This window comes from Artemia franciscana, unplaced genomic scaffold, assembly GCF_032884065.1.
Source record: "Artemia franciscana unplaced genomic scaffold, ASM3288406v1 PGA_scaffold_34, whole genome shotgun sequence".
Lineage (NCBI taxonomy): Eukaryota > Metazoa > Arthropoda > Branchiopoda > Anostraca > Artemiidae > Artemia > Artemia franciscana.
Genome location: NW_027062670.1, coordinates 585,119 through 598,770, shown reverse-complemented (window position 1 = coordinate 598,770; position 13,652 = coordinate 585,119).

The window sequence follows — 13,652 nt, the reverse complement described above, 5'->3', positions numbered from 1 at the left end:
AAAAAAACTAAAAAAGGTAAAAACTACAAAAACTAAAAAGAAAATATATATATATATATATATTATATTTATATATATATATATATATATATATATATATATATATATATCTTCTATATATATATATAAATAAGTTGTCTGTCTGTGTAACGATGACTCTGGTCAAACATTTTCAGATTCAATTGCTGGTATTGGAAACGGAAAGCTTCCAGTAGTGGGGAAAGCCAAGAATGTTGTATATTCGCAATTTTTACGTAGTTTGAAACACATATATAAATCTATCTATATTCACAGATGGGACACAGGGACACAACTACAATGGCGCGTAACTAATATGGCGCGTAACGACTTACGCGCGCGGGGGGGCTTGGGGGGGCGCGAAGCGCCCCACCAACTAGATGTTGGGGTGGCGCGAAGCACCACCCCAACAGCTAGTATATATATATATAATATATATATATATATATATATAATATATATATATATATATATATATATATATGTATATTATATATATATATATATATATATATATATATATATATATATATATATATATATATATATATATATGTTTTTAACTACGTAAAACTTGCGAATATACAACATTCTTTGCTGTCCCATTGTCTGTGCATATAAATAGATTGTCAGGTTTACCGACTCTTGAACATGCAACATATAATGGTCCATGGGAAAACAATCCATATTCAGATCTATACCTCACGATTCTAATGATTGCCCTTGAGCTTTGTTGATGGTGATTGCTAATGGACCATTCCCTGTGTCGCCATCGTCATTTATATAAATAAAAAGGTAAAGGATACGGTATTAGACTTTACAGTCCGTACCGGCGGTGCTGATCTCCGTTTCTTGGTCCTTCAGCCAGGAAGTACAATGGGGGTTGGGGGCCAGCCATCCTGTGCTTTCGCACACCCTTCCTGTTTACCTTCCCAGATTTCTCCAGGTGCCCATTTAGAGCTGGGTCGACTCTGGCTAAGCTTACAGAGTCACGCCACTGACCCCCGTCCCAAACCGAAGAATTGGTTACACTGGGATTCGAACCCGCGTCCTCTCAGACAAGGGTGCCCCCCAGTGCCCCCCAGCGTCCCCTTTTTAGTTGTGTCCCTGTGTCCCGGTCGTCATTTATATTCCATGTGTCCCGGTCGTCATTTGTGTCCTGGTGTCCCAGTCTGTGATTTTTCTTTGAGTGTCCCGGGTGTCATTTATATTCCTTGTGTCCCGGTGTCCCGGTCGTCATTTATATCTTCCTGTGCCCCCCGGCGTCCCCGTTGTAGTTGTGTCCCTGTGTCCCGGTCGTCATTTATATTCCCTGTGACCCGGTCGTCATTTGTATCCCGGTGTCCCGGTCTGTATATACATTCGTTTTTTTAGTTTTGTTTTTCTCCTTTATTTTTCATTTTTTCCTTTTTTATTTTTTTTCTTTTTTAGTTTTTTTTAGTTTTTTAGCTTTTTCAGTTTCTTTATTAGTTTTTAGTTTTTTTTTTTCTTTTTAGTTTTTACCTTTTTTTTTAGTTTTTTTAGTTTTTTTTACTTATGTCCTGGTCGTCATTTATACTCCCTGTGTCCCGGTCGTCATTTGTGGCCAGGTGCTTTGTTGATGGTGATTGCTAATCGAACATTCCTTTTGTCCCGGTCGCTTTCTCTTTGAGTGTCGTCATTTATATTCCCTATGTGCCGGTGTCCCGGTTGTCATTTGTGTCCCGATTTCCGGGTCTGTAATTTCGTCAGTTGAAAACATGACGTCAGTCAACACACAAACATGACGTCACCCGACAGACAGACCCACACACACACAGACAACTTATTTTTATATATATAGATATATATTTTCTATATATATATATAAATAAGTTGTTTGTCTATATATATAAAATAAGTTTTCAGACAAACAACTTATTTTTATATATATAGATATATATATATATCTTCTATATATATAAAAATAAGTTGTTTGTCTGTTGACTGACGTCATGTTTGTGTGTCGACTGACGTCATGTTTGTCGACTGACGTTATTATAAGGATTGAGCTGTATGTCGTCATGAAGTTGTTAACGACTGATGCCACGTTTGTCGACTGACGAAATTACAGACCAGGACACCGGGACACAAATGACGACCGGGACACTCAAAGAGAAATTAGAGACTGGGACACTGGGACACAAATAACGACCGGGACACAGGGAATATAAATGACGACCGGGACAAGGGGACACAACTACAACGGGGACGCCGGGGGGCACAGGGGGGATATATAAATGACGACCGGGACACAGGGAATGTTCGATTAGCAATCATCATCAACAAAACTCAAGGGCAATCATTATAATAATGAGGTATAGATCTGAATACGGATTGTTTTTCCCATGGACAATTATATATTGCATGTTCAAGAGTCGGTAAACCTGACAATCTATTTATAGATTTATTTATCTATTTAAGTTGTACAAACATATATATATATATATATATATATATATATATATATATATATATATATATATATATATATATATATATCAAACAGTTCGTGGTAACGAACTGTAGTAAGGAGCGACCCGGCTCAATAGTAACCAAAACTCTAAAAAATGGAATTTTGATACCAATAGCTATATCAAAAGAATCGCATTTTAATGCTGGTTTTAAATATATAAGTTTCATCAAGTTTAGTCTTACCCATCAAAAGTTACGAGCCTGAGAAAATTTGCGTTATTTTAGAAAATAGGGGGAAACACCCCCTAAAAGTCATAGAATCTTAACGAAAATCACACCATCAGATTCAGCGTATCAGAGAACCCTATTGTAGAAGTTTCGAGCTCCTATCTACAAAAATGTGGAATTTTGCATTTTTTGCCAGAAGGCAGATCACGGATGCGTGTTTATTTGTTTTTTTGTTTTTTTGTTTTTTTTGTTTTTTTTTTTCCAGGGGTGATCGTATCGACCCAGTTGTCCTATAATGTTGCAAGAGGGCTCATTCTAACGGAAATGAAAAGTTCTAGTGCCCTTTTTAAGTGACCAAAAAAATTGGAGGGCACCTAGGCCCCCTCCCACGCTAATTATTTTCCCAAAGTCAACGGATCAAAATTCTGAGATAGCCATTTTATTCAGCGTAGTCGAAAAACCTTATAACTATGTCTTTGGGGACGACTTACTCCCCCACAGTCCCCGTGGGAGGGACAACAAGTTACAAACTTTGACCTGTGCTTACATATAGTAATGGTTATTGGGAAGTATACAGGCGTTTTCAGGAGGATTTTTTTGGTTGGGGGGAGGGGTTGAGAAGAGTGGGATATGCTGGGGGAACTTTCCATCGAGAATTTGTCATGGGAGAAGAAAACTTCCATGAAGGGAGAGCAGGATTTACTAGCATTATTTAAAAAAAAATTAAAAAATAAATGTGAAAAAGCTTTTTCAGCTGGAAGTAAGGAACAGCAATAAAACTTAAAACAAACAGAAATTATTACCCATATAAGGGGCTCACCTCCTTATGATACCTAGCTCTTTACGCTAAAGTAGTTTTAGTAATTTCAACTATTTATTCTACGGCTTTTGTGATTCAGGGGTCATTCTTAATGAATTGGGATAAAATTTAAGCTTCAGTGTAAAGAGCGAGGTACTGACGATGGGGCGAATCCCCTCATATATGTAATAAAAACATGAGAATACAAAAGTTCTTTACGTAAGCTAATTTATAAGTTACGTAAATCTTTTACCAATAAATAGATTCGTAAAAAATTAAAAGTTCTAGTTGCCTTTTTAATTAACCAAAAAATCGGAGGGCAACTAGGCTTCGCCCCCGCTCTTTTTTTCTCAAAATCATTCGATCAAAATTATGAGAAAGCCATTTAGCCCCCCAAAAAAATATACAAATTTCGTTTTGATTATTCCTCTGCGGAGAGCCAAAATCAAAACATGCATTGATTCAAAAACGTTCAGAAATTAAATAAAAAAAACGAGTTTTTTTAACTGAAAGTAAGGAGCGACATTAAAACTTAAAACGAACAGAAATTACTTCGTATATGAAAGAGGCTGCTTCCTCATCAACGCCCCGCTCTTTACGCTAAAGTTTTTTACTGTTTTAAAAAGAAGAATTGAGAGAAAGAGTCAAACTTTAGCGTAAAGAGCGGGGCGTTGATGAGGAAGCAGCCTCTTTCATATACGAAGTAATTTCTGTTCGTTTTAAGTTTTAATGTCGCTCCTTACTTTCAGTTAAAAAAACTCGTTTTTTTTTATTTAATTTTATTCACAGGGGCGACACAGGGACACAACTACAATGACGCGTAACTAATATGGCGCGAAAAAAGCTAAAAAAAGAAAAAACCTAAAAAGAAAAAAAACTTAAAAAAAGGAAAAAAATAAAAAAGTTAAAAAACTCGACGTAGATAACTTCGAAGACCACACTGCCTTTCCATGACGAAAGTAAAACAGTTCAAAATAGGGTTGAAACCTTTTTATTGACAGTGAATAGATATAAAATTATTTAACTGGATATTTCGAACACATATACAGTGTTCATCATCAGCAGTAAAACTAAAAGACATGAATAAAAATAAACAAAATTTATACCTAATAAACTAATTACATATAGTTTGTTGCTCTTATTTTTTCCAATGCAACAGCTGAGGCAAATCTCTTTGACCTTTTCGGTTCTGGTTCATTAGAATTATCTGACATATTACGTGGACAGAGGTCATAGCTCTTAGGTGAGATGATATTTACTTTATTTGACCTCAGTAAATTATCATAAATTGAGTTCAATCCAAATTGACCTGTATCTCTGTTTATGAAATTATTCTTGAGTAAAAATTTTTAATTTTGATTGTTTCCCTGAAAATTTGCTTTATCCTTAGTCCCTGAGAAATCACCAATGCACAAACACACACACACACACAAAAAAAAAAGAGAGACAGAAGGAGAAAAGGAAGACTGTTTTCCTAAATTAGTGATTAATATAGACCAGCACTTGAATGAGGCCTTCACCCTACTCATACATACAATCACATAGGTCAAACAGCATAGCCATACACAATCAACCATAAAGAATAATCCACGGACATATATATATATATATACTAGCTGTTGGGGTGGCGCTTCACGCCACCCCAACACCTAGTTGGTGGGGCGCTTCGCGCCCCCCAAGCCCCCCCGCGCACGTAAGTCGTTACGCGCCATATTAGTTATGCGCCATTGTAGTTGTGTCCCTGTGTCCCACCTGTGAATATAGATAGATTTATATATGTGTTTCAAACTACGTAAAAATTGCGAATAAACAACATTCTTGGCTTTCCCATTGTCTGTGCATATACAAAGCCATATGTACTAATAATGACGTCATATGCAAACGCTCTTTTTACAAACAAACAAACATGCATCCACACAACTCGTTTTTATATAGATAGCTAGATAGATAGATACAATACAAATTAACTGCGTAAAACTTGCGAATATACAACATTCTTCGCTGTCCAATTGTCGCTGCATATAAATACATTGTCAGGTTTACCGACCCTCGAACATGCAACGTACTATGTCCATGGGAAAAACAATCAGTATTAAGATCTATACCACATTTTTCTAATGATAGACCTTGAGCTTTGTTAATGGTGATTGCAAATACTAATCGAATTGGGAATTGCAATCTTTTAAATTGAAAAAGCAGATCCGTTGGAATCATGGAAATGCGAGGAATAAGAACAGCCTCACCCTCATAAGGCCCTGTCAAGATTGTGGCCTCTATTAGGTTTTCCATTGTTTTTTTTTACGGCAAGTCGCGTGCCATTGCAAAGCTTTGGTGGGTTGATATTTCTTAAAAGTATTATTGGTACGCCTATTTTTAGTTGTAGCACGTGTGGTGGAAACCCTGAAGGATCTATGGCATTTAAAAATTCAGATGGATAATTAACCGCTTCATTTGGTTCCAAAACTGTGTCGACTGACTTGTAAAGGACTGCCTGGTCTCGAATCTTGGTCAAAACAATATTGTTGATTTCGTGGACGTCTATATTTTTGGGTGCGAGAATCGCTCTTTCACTTAGCCATTTATTATTTTTATAATTTTTTAGAATATTCGGAAATACTTTTTCAATCAATTCATTTTTGGACGTCACTAAATTACAGAAATCAGCAGGTAGTTGTATACGTCCTGAAATTGAGTCTACTGTTTGACCAGAGTCATCGTTTTGCAATCGGACACACATATTTGTAGCTAATTTTAATATTTTTACGTGTGCTCATATATTAGAATTTTTTAGGCAAGTATTCATTTCGTCTGCAGGAGTTAAACTACGTAAAAATTGCGAATATACAACATTCTTGGCTTTCTCATTGTCTCTGCATATACAAAGCCGTATGTACTAATAATGACATCATATGCAAACGCTCTTTTTACAAATAAACAAACATGCATACACACAACTCGTTTTTATATAGATAGATAGATAGATAGATACAATACAAATTAACTGCGTAAAACTTGCGAATATACAACATTCTTCACTGTCCAATTGTCGCTGCACATAAATAGATTGTCAGGTTTACCGACCCTCGAACATGCAACGTACAATTGTCCATGGGAAAAACAATCAGTATTAGATCTATACCACATTTTTCTAATGATTGACCTTGAGCTTTGTTAATGGTGATTGCAAATGCTAATCGAATTGGGAATTGCAATCTTTTAAATTGAAAAGGCAGATCCGTTGGAATCATGGGAATGCGAGGAATAAGAACAGCCTCACCCTCAAAAGGCCCTGTCAAGATTGTGGCCTATATTCGGTTTTCCATTGTTTTTTTTTACGGCAAGTCGAGTGCCATTGCAAAGCTTTGGTGGGTTTATATTTCTTGAAAGTATTATTGGTACGCCTATTTTTAGTTGTAGCACGTGTGGTGGAAACCCTGAAAGATCTATGCAAATTTAAAAATTCAGATGGATAATTAACCGCTTCATTTGGTTCCAAAACTGTGTCGACTGACTTGTAAAGGACTACCTGGTCTCGAATCTTGGTCAAAACAATATTGTTGATTTCGTGGACGTCTATATTTTTGGGTGCGAGAATCACTCTTTCACTTGGCCATTTATTATTTTTATAATTTTTTAGAATATTCGGAAATACTTTTTCAATCAATTCATTTTTGGACGTCACTAAATTACAGAAATCAGCAGGTAGTTGTATACGTCCTGAAATTGAGTCTACTGGGAGCTTTCCGTTTCCAATTGTCAGCAATTGATCTGAAAATGTTTGACCAGAGTCATCGTTTTGCAATCGGACACGCATATTTGTAGTTAATTTTAATATTTTTACGTGTGCCCATAAATTAGAATTTTTCAGGCAAGCATTCATTCGTCTTCAATGGCTCTGGTGGTGCAGCCAATAGAGGAAGTTTAACTTTTCCTGAGGCGCAACACATTCCCATTGTTTCACCATTGAATTTCAAGGCCTTGCAATAGGGACAAATTTTAGACATTGTCCCGATTTGAACACATCTACTCAAGCTATAATCATCGACTGGGTTGTACCTGAATGCCAGGCGATAACTTTCAGGTTGCTCTGATTCCTCGGTACGCTTTCTTTTCTTAATTTCTCTATCAGCAGCAAGCCTGATTTCTTGCTGTTCTTGTGATTCCTCGGCACGCTTTCTTTTCTTACTTTCTCTATCAGCAGCAAGCCTGATTTCTTGCTGTTCTTGTAATTCCTCGGCACGCCTTCTTTTTTCACTTTCTCTTTTAGCAGCAAGTCTGCTTCCGCGTTGCTCTGGTAGTTCCTCGGCACGCTTTCTGTTCTTTTTTTCTCTATCAGCCTCAAGCCTGTTTCCTTGCTGTTCTTTTGATTCCTCGGCACGCTTTCTGTTCTTTCTTTCTCTATCAGCCTCAAGCCTGTTTCCTTGCTGTTCTTTTGATTCCTTGGCACGCTTTCTGTTCTTTCTTTCTCTATCAGCCTCAAGCCTGTTTCCTTGCTGTTCTTTTGGTTCCTCGGCACGCTTTCTTTTCTGACTTTCTCTATCAGCAGCAAGTTTTTTGGCATAGACTCTTTGAGCATCTTCATCGGCTTTTGCCATGGTAAGTTCATCAGTCATTGTAAACTTAAACATTAATAGATTTCTACGTGAACATATGTCTTAAATATCTTGAATGACGTCACCGTCAAAGCAAAAATGACGACAACTAATTATGTGTGTGTGTGTGCGTTTTTAACTACGTAAAACATTCTTCGCTGTCCCATTGTCTGTGCGTATACATAGATTGTCAGGTTTACCGACTCTTGAACATGCAACATATAATTGTCCATGGGAAAACAATCCGTATTCAGATCTATACTGCATTTTTCTAATCATTGCCTTTGAGCTTTGTTGATGGTGATTGCTAATCGAACATTCCCTGTGTCCCGGTCGTCATTTATATTCCCTGTGTCTCTGTGTCCCGGTCGTCATTTTTGTCCCGGTGTCCCGGTCTGTAATTTCTCTTTGAGTGTCCCGGTCGTCATTTTCTTTTTGAGACGCAAGCCTTTTTTCACGTTATTCTTGTGATTCCTCGGCACGCTTTCTTTTCTTACTTTCTCTATTAGCCGCAAGCCTTTTGGCATTAACTCTTTGAGCAGCTTCCTCGGCTGTTTCTTCTGCCATTGTAGGATTTATACTAAGAGTTCTCTTTGAATTAACTCTTTGAGCAGCTTCCTTGGCTGTTTCTTCTGCCATTGTAGGATTTATATTGAAATTTCTCTTTGAATCGCCCCCTTATACACTTATAATGACGTCATATACAAAGCCTTATATACTTATAATATCGTCATATACGGACAAACACACAAACATACAACTTATTTATATATATATACTAGCTGTTGAGGTGGCGCTTCGCGCCACCCCAACACCTAGTTGGTGGTGGCTCTTCGCGCCCCCCAAGCCCCCCCGCGCGCGTAAGTCGTTACGCGCCATATTAGTTACGCGCCATTGTAGTTGTGTCCCTATGTCCCACCTGTGAATATAGATATATATATATATATACATATATATATATATATATATATATATATATATATATATATATATATATATATATATATATATATATATATATATATATATATATATATGTGTGTGTGTGTTTTTAACTACGTAAAACTTGCGAATATACAACATTGTTTGCTGTCCCATTGTCTGTGCATATAAATAGAATGTCAGGTTTAACGACTCCTGAGCATGCAACATATAATGGTCCATGGGAAAACAATCCGTATTCAGATCTATACCTCATGATTCTAATGATTGCCGTTGAGCTTTGTTGATGGTGATTGCTAATCGACGATTCCCTGTGTCGCCATCGTCATTTATATATCCCCCTGAGCCCCCCCGCGTCCCTGTTGTAGTTGTGTCCCTGTGTCCCGGTCGTCATGTCCCGGTGTCCCGGTCGTCATTTGTGTCCCAGTCTGTATATACATTCGTTTTTGAATTGGTCTTTTTTTAGGTTTTAGTTTTTTACCTTTTTTGAGTTTTTTTTCTTTTTTTTAGTTTTGTTTTTCTCCTTTATTTTTCATTTTTTTTCCTTTTTCATTTTATTTTCTTTTTTAGTTTTTTTTAGCTTTTTAGCTTTTTTAGTTTTTTATTAGTTTTTAATTTTTTTTCTTTTTAGTTTTTTTGTAGTTTTTACCTTTTTTTTAGTTTTAATTTTTTTTTTACTTATGTCCTGGTCGTCATTTATACTCCCTGTGTCCCGGTCGTCATTTGTGTCCCGGTGCTTTGTTGATGGTGATTGCTAATCGAACATTCCTTGTGTCCCGGTCGTCATTTATATTCCCTATGTGCCGGTGTCCCGGTCGTCATTTGTGTCCCGATGTTCCGGTCTGTAATTTCGTCAGTCGAAAACATGACGTCAGTCGACACAGAAATATGACGTCACCTGACAGATCCACAGACAAACAACTTATTTTTATATATATAGATAGATATATATATATATATATTCTTTTTAGTTTTTTTGTAGTTTTTACCTTTTTTAATTTTTTCTTCTTTTGTATTAATGCTAAAGCCAAGGTTCAAACCTGGAGCCTCTCGGACCTAGAACCTGAAACATAACGCTTTACCAACTCAGCTACTTCGGCTTGAATACATTCGTTTTGAGCAGCTTCCTCGGGTGTTGCCATTGTAGGTTCTTCAGTCATTTTACAATTAGAAATTTCTCTTTCAACGGTCTTCTTACAATTAAAAATTTGTCTTTGAACGATATTCTTAAATACCTGTGTCCTGGTCGTCATTTATATTCCCTGTGTCCCGGTCGTCATTTGTGTCCCGGTATCCCAGTCTGTAATTTCTCTTTGAGTGTCCCGGTCGTTATTTATATTCCCTCTGTCCCGGTCGTCATTTGTGTCCCGGTCTGTAATTTCTCTTTGAGTGTTTTTTCTTTTTTTTATATTTTAGTTTTTTACATTTTTTCTTTTTTCAGTTTTCTTTTTCTTCTTTATTTTCAGCTTCACTATGAAATACATATCGCCGAACCTTTGTTTTTTTAACTAAAATCTGGTAGGCATGATGACCTTATCCAAGTCAAAATCCCAAACCCAATCATCATCGCTATCATTTTCAGTTTTGATATGTTTTGACTCTCGCTGTCCAGGTGGATCTTCATCTAACTGCGTGGTTTTGCGTTCTTTAGCCTCAAGCCTGTTTCCTTGCTGTTCTTTTGATTCCTCGGCACACTTTCTTTTCTGACTTTCATAATCAGCAGCAAGTTTTTTGTCATAGACTCTTTGAGCATCTTCATCGGCTTTTGTAAGTTCATCAGTCATTTTAAACTTAAACATTAATAGATTTCTACGTGAACATATATGTCTTAAATATCTTTAATGACGTCACCGTCATAGCAAAAATGACGACAACTAACTTCATGACGTCAGTCGACACAGAAACATGACGTCACCTGACAGAAAGACACACAGACAGACAACTTATTTATATATATATATAGATATATGTTTTTAACTACGTAAAACTTGCGAATATACAACATTCTTTGCTGTCCCATTGTCTGTGCATATAAATAGATTGTCAGGCCTACCGACTCTTGAACATGCAACATATAATGGTCCATGGGAAAACAATCCGTATTCAGATCTATACCTCATGATTCTAATGATTGCCCTTGAGCTTTGTTGATGGTGATTGCTAATCGACCATTCCCTGTGTCGCCGTCGTCATTTATATATCCCCCTGTGCCCCCCGGTGTCTCTGTTGTAGTTGTGTCCTTGTGTCCCGGTCGTCATTTATATTCCCTGTTTCCCGGTCGTCATTTGTGTCCCGGTGTCCCAGTCTGTGATTTTTCTTTCAGTGTCCCGGGCGTCATTTATGTTCCTTGTGTCCCGGTGTCCCGGTCGTCATTTCTGTCCCGGTGTCCCGGTCTGTATATACATTCGTTTTTGAATTGGTCTTTTTTTAGTTTTTAGTTTTTTACCTTTTTTTAGTTTTTTTAGTTATACCTCATGATTCTAATGATTGCCCTTGAGCTTTGTTGATGGTGATTGCTAATCGAACATTCCCTGTGTCCCAGTCGTCATTTATATATCCTCCTGTGCCCCCCGGCGTCCCCGTTGTAGTTGTGTCCCTGTGTCCCGGTCGTCATTTGTATCCCGGTTTATATATACATTCGTTTTTGAAATCGTATATGATGAAATAAATTTTTGTATTTTTCCCCTTTTTTTCTCTTTAGTTTTTTTTTTTTTTTTTTAGTTTTGTTTTTCTCCTTTATTTTTCATTTTTTTTTCCTTTTTTTCTTTTTTTTTCCTTTTTAATTTTTAGTTTTTTAGCTTTTTTAGTTTTTTTATTAGTTTTTAGCTTTTTTTTCTTTTTAGTTTTTTTGTAGTTTTTACCTTTTTTTAGTTTTTTTTAGTTTTTTTTTACTTATGTCCTGGTCGTCATTTATACTCTCTGTGTCCCGGTCGTCATTTGTGTCCCGGTGCTTTGTTGATTACTAATCGAACATTCCTTGTGTCCCGGTCGCTTTCTCTTTGAGTGTCCCGGTCGTCATTTATATTCCCTATTAGCTGTTGGGATGGCGCTTCGCGCCACCCCAACACCTAGTTGGCGGGGGCGCTTCGCGCCCCCCAAGCCCCCTTGCGCGCGTAAGTCGTTACGCTCCATATTAGTTACGCGCCATTGTAGTTGTGTCCCTAACAACTACATATATATATATATATACATATATTATATATATATATATATATATATATATATATATATATATATATATATATATATATATATATATATATATATATATATATATATATATATATATATATATATATATATATATATATATATATATATATATATATATATATATATATATATATATATATATATATATATATATATATATATAAATTTATATATATATATATATATATATATATATATATATATATATATATATATATATATATATATATATATATATATATATATATATATATATTTAACTACGTAAAACTTGCGAATATACAACATTCTTTGCTGTCCCATTGTCTGTGCATATAAATAGATTGTCAGACTTACCGACTCTTGAACATGCAACATATAATGGTCCATGGGAAAACAATCCGTATTCAGATTTATACCTCATGATTCTAATGATTGCCCTTGAGCTTTGTTGATGGTGATTGCTAATTGACCATTCCCTGTGTCGCCGTCGCCATTTATATATCCCCCTGTGCCCCCCGGCGTCCCCGTTGTAGTTGTGTCCCTGTGTCCCGGTCGTCATTTATATTCCCTGTATCCCGGTCGTCATTTGTGTCCCGGTGTCCCAGTCTGTGATTTCTCTTTGAGTTTCCCGGGCGTCATTTATATTCCTTGTGTCCCGGTGTCCCGGTCGTCATTTGTGTCCCGGTGTCCCGGTCTGTATATACATTCGTTTTTGAATTGGTCTTTTTTTTAGTTTTTAGTTTTTTACCTTTTTTTTAGTTGTTTTTAGTTATACCTCATGATTCTAATGATTGTCCTTGAGCTTTGTTGATGGTGATTGCTAATCAAACATTTCATGTGTCCCCGTCGTCGTTTATATATACCCCTGTGCCCCCCGGCGTCCCCGTTGTAGTTGTGTCCCTATGTCCCGGTCGTCATTTATATTCCTTGTGTCCCGGTCGTCATTTGTTTCCCGGTGTCCCGGTCTGTATATACATTCGATTTTGAAATGGTACATGATGAAATAAATTTTTGTGTTTTTCCCCTGTTTTTCTTTTTAGTTTTTTTTTGGTTTTTACTTTTTTTTAGTTTTTTTTAGTTTTTTTTCTTTTTAGTTTTTTTTTTTAGCTTTTTTTTCTCCTTTATTTTTCATTTTTTCCCCTTTTTTTATTTTTTTTCTTTTTTAGTTTTTTTTTGTTTTTTAGCTTTTTTCGTCATTTATACTCCCTGTGTCCCGGTCGTCATTTGTGTCCCGGTGCTTTGTTGATGGTGATTGCTAATCGAACATTCCTTGTGTCCCGGTCGCTTTCTCTTTGAGTGTCCCGGTCGTCATTTATATTCCCTATGTGCCGTTGTCCCGGTCGTCATTTGTGTCCCGATGTCCCGGTCTGTAATTTCGTCAGTTGAAAACATGACGTCAGTCAACACACTAACATGACGTCACCCGACAGACGCACACACACAGA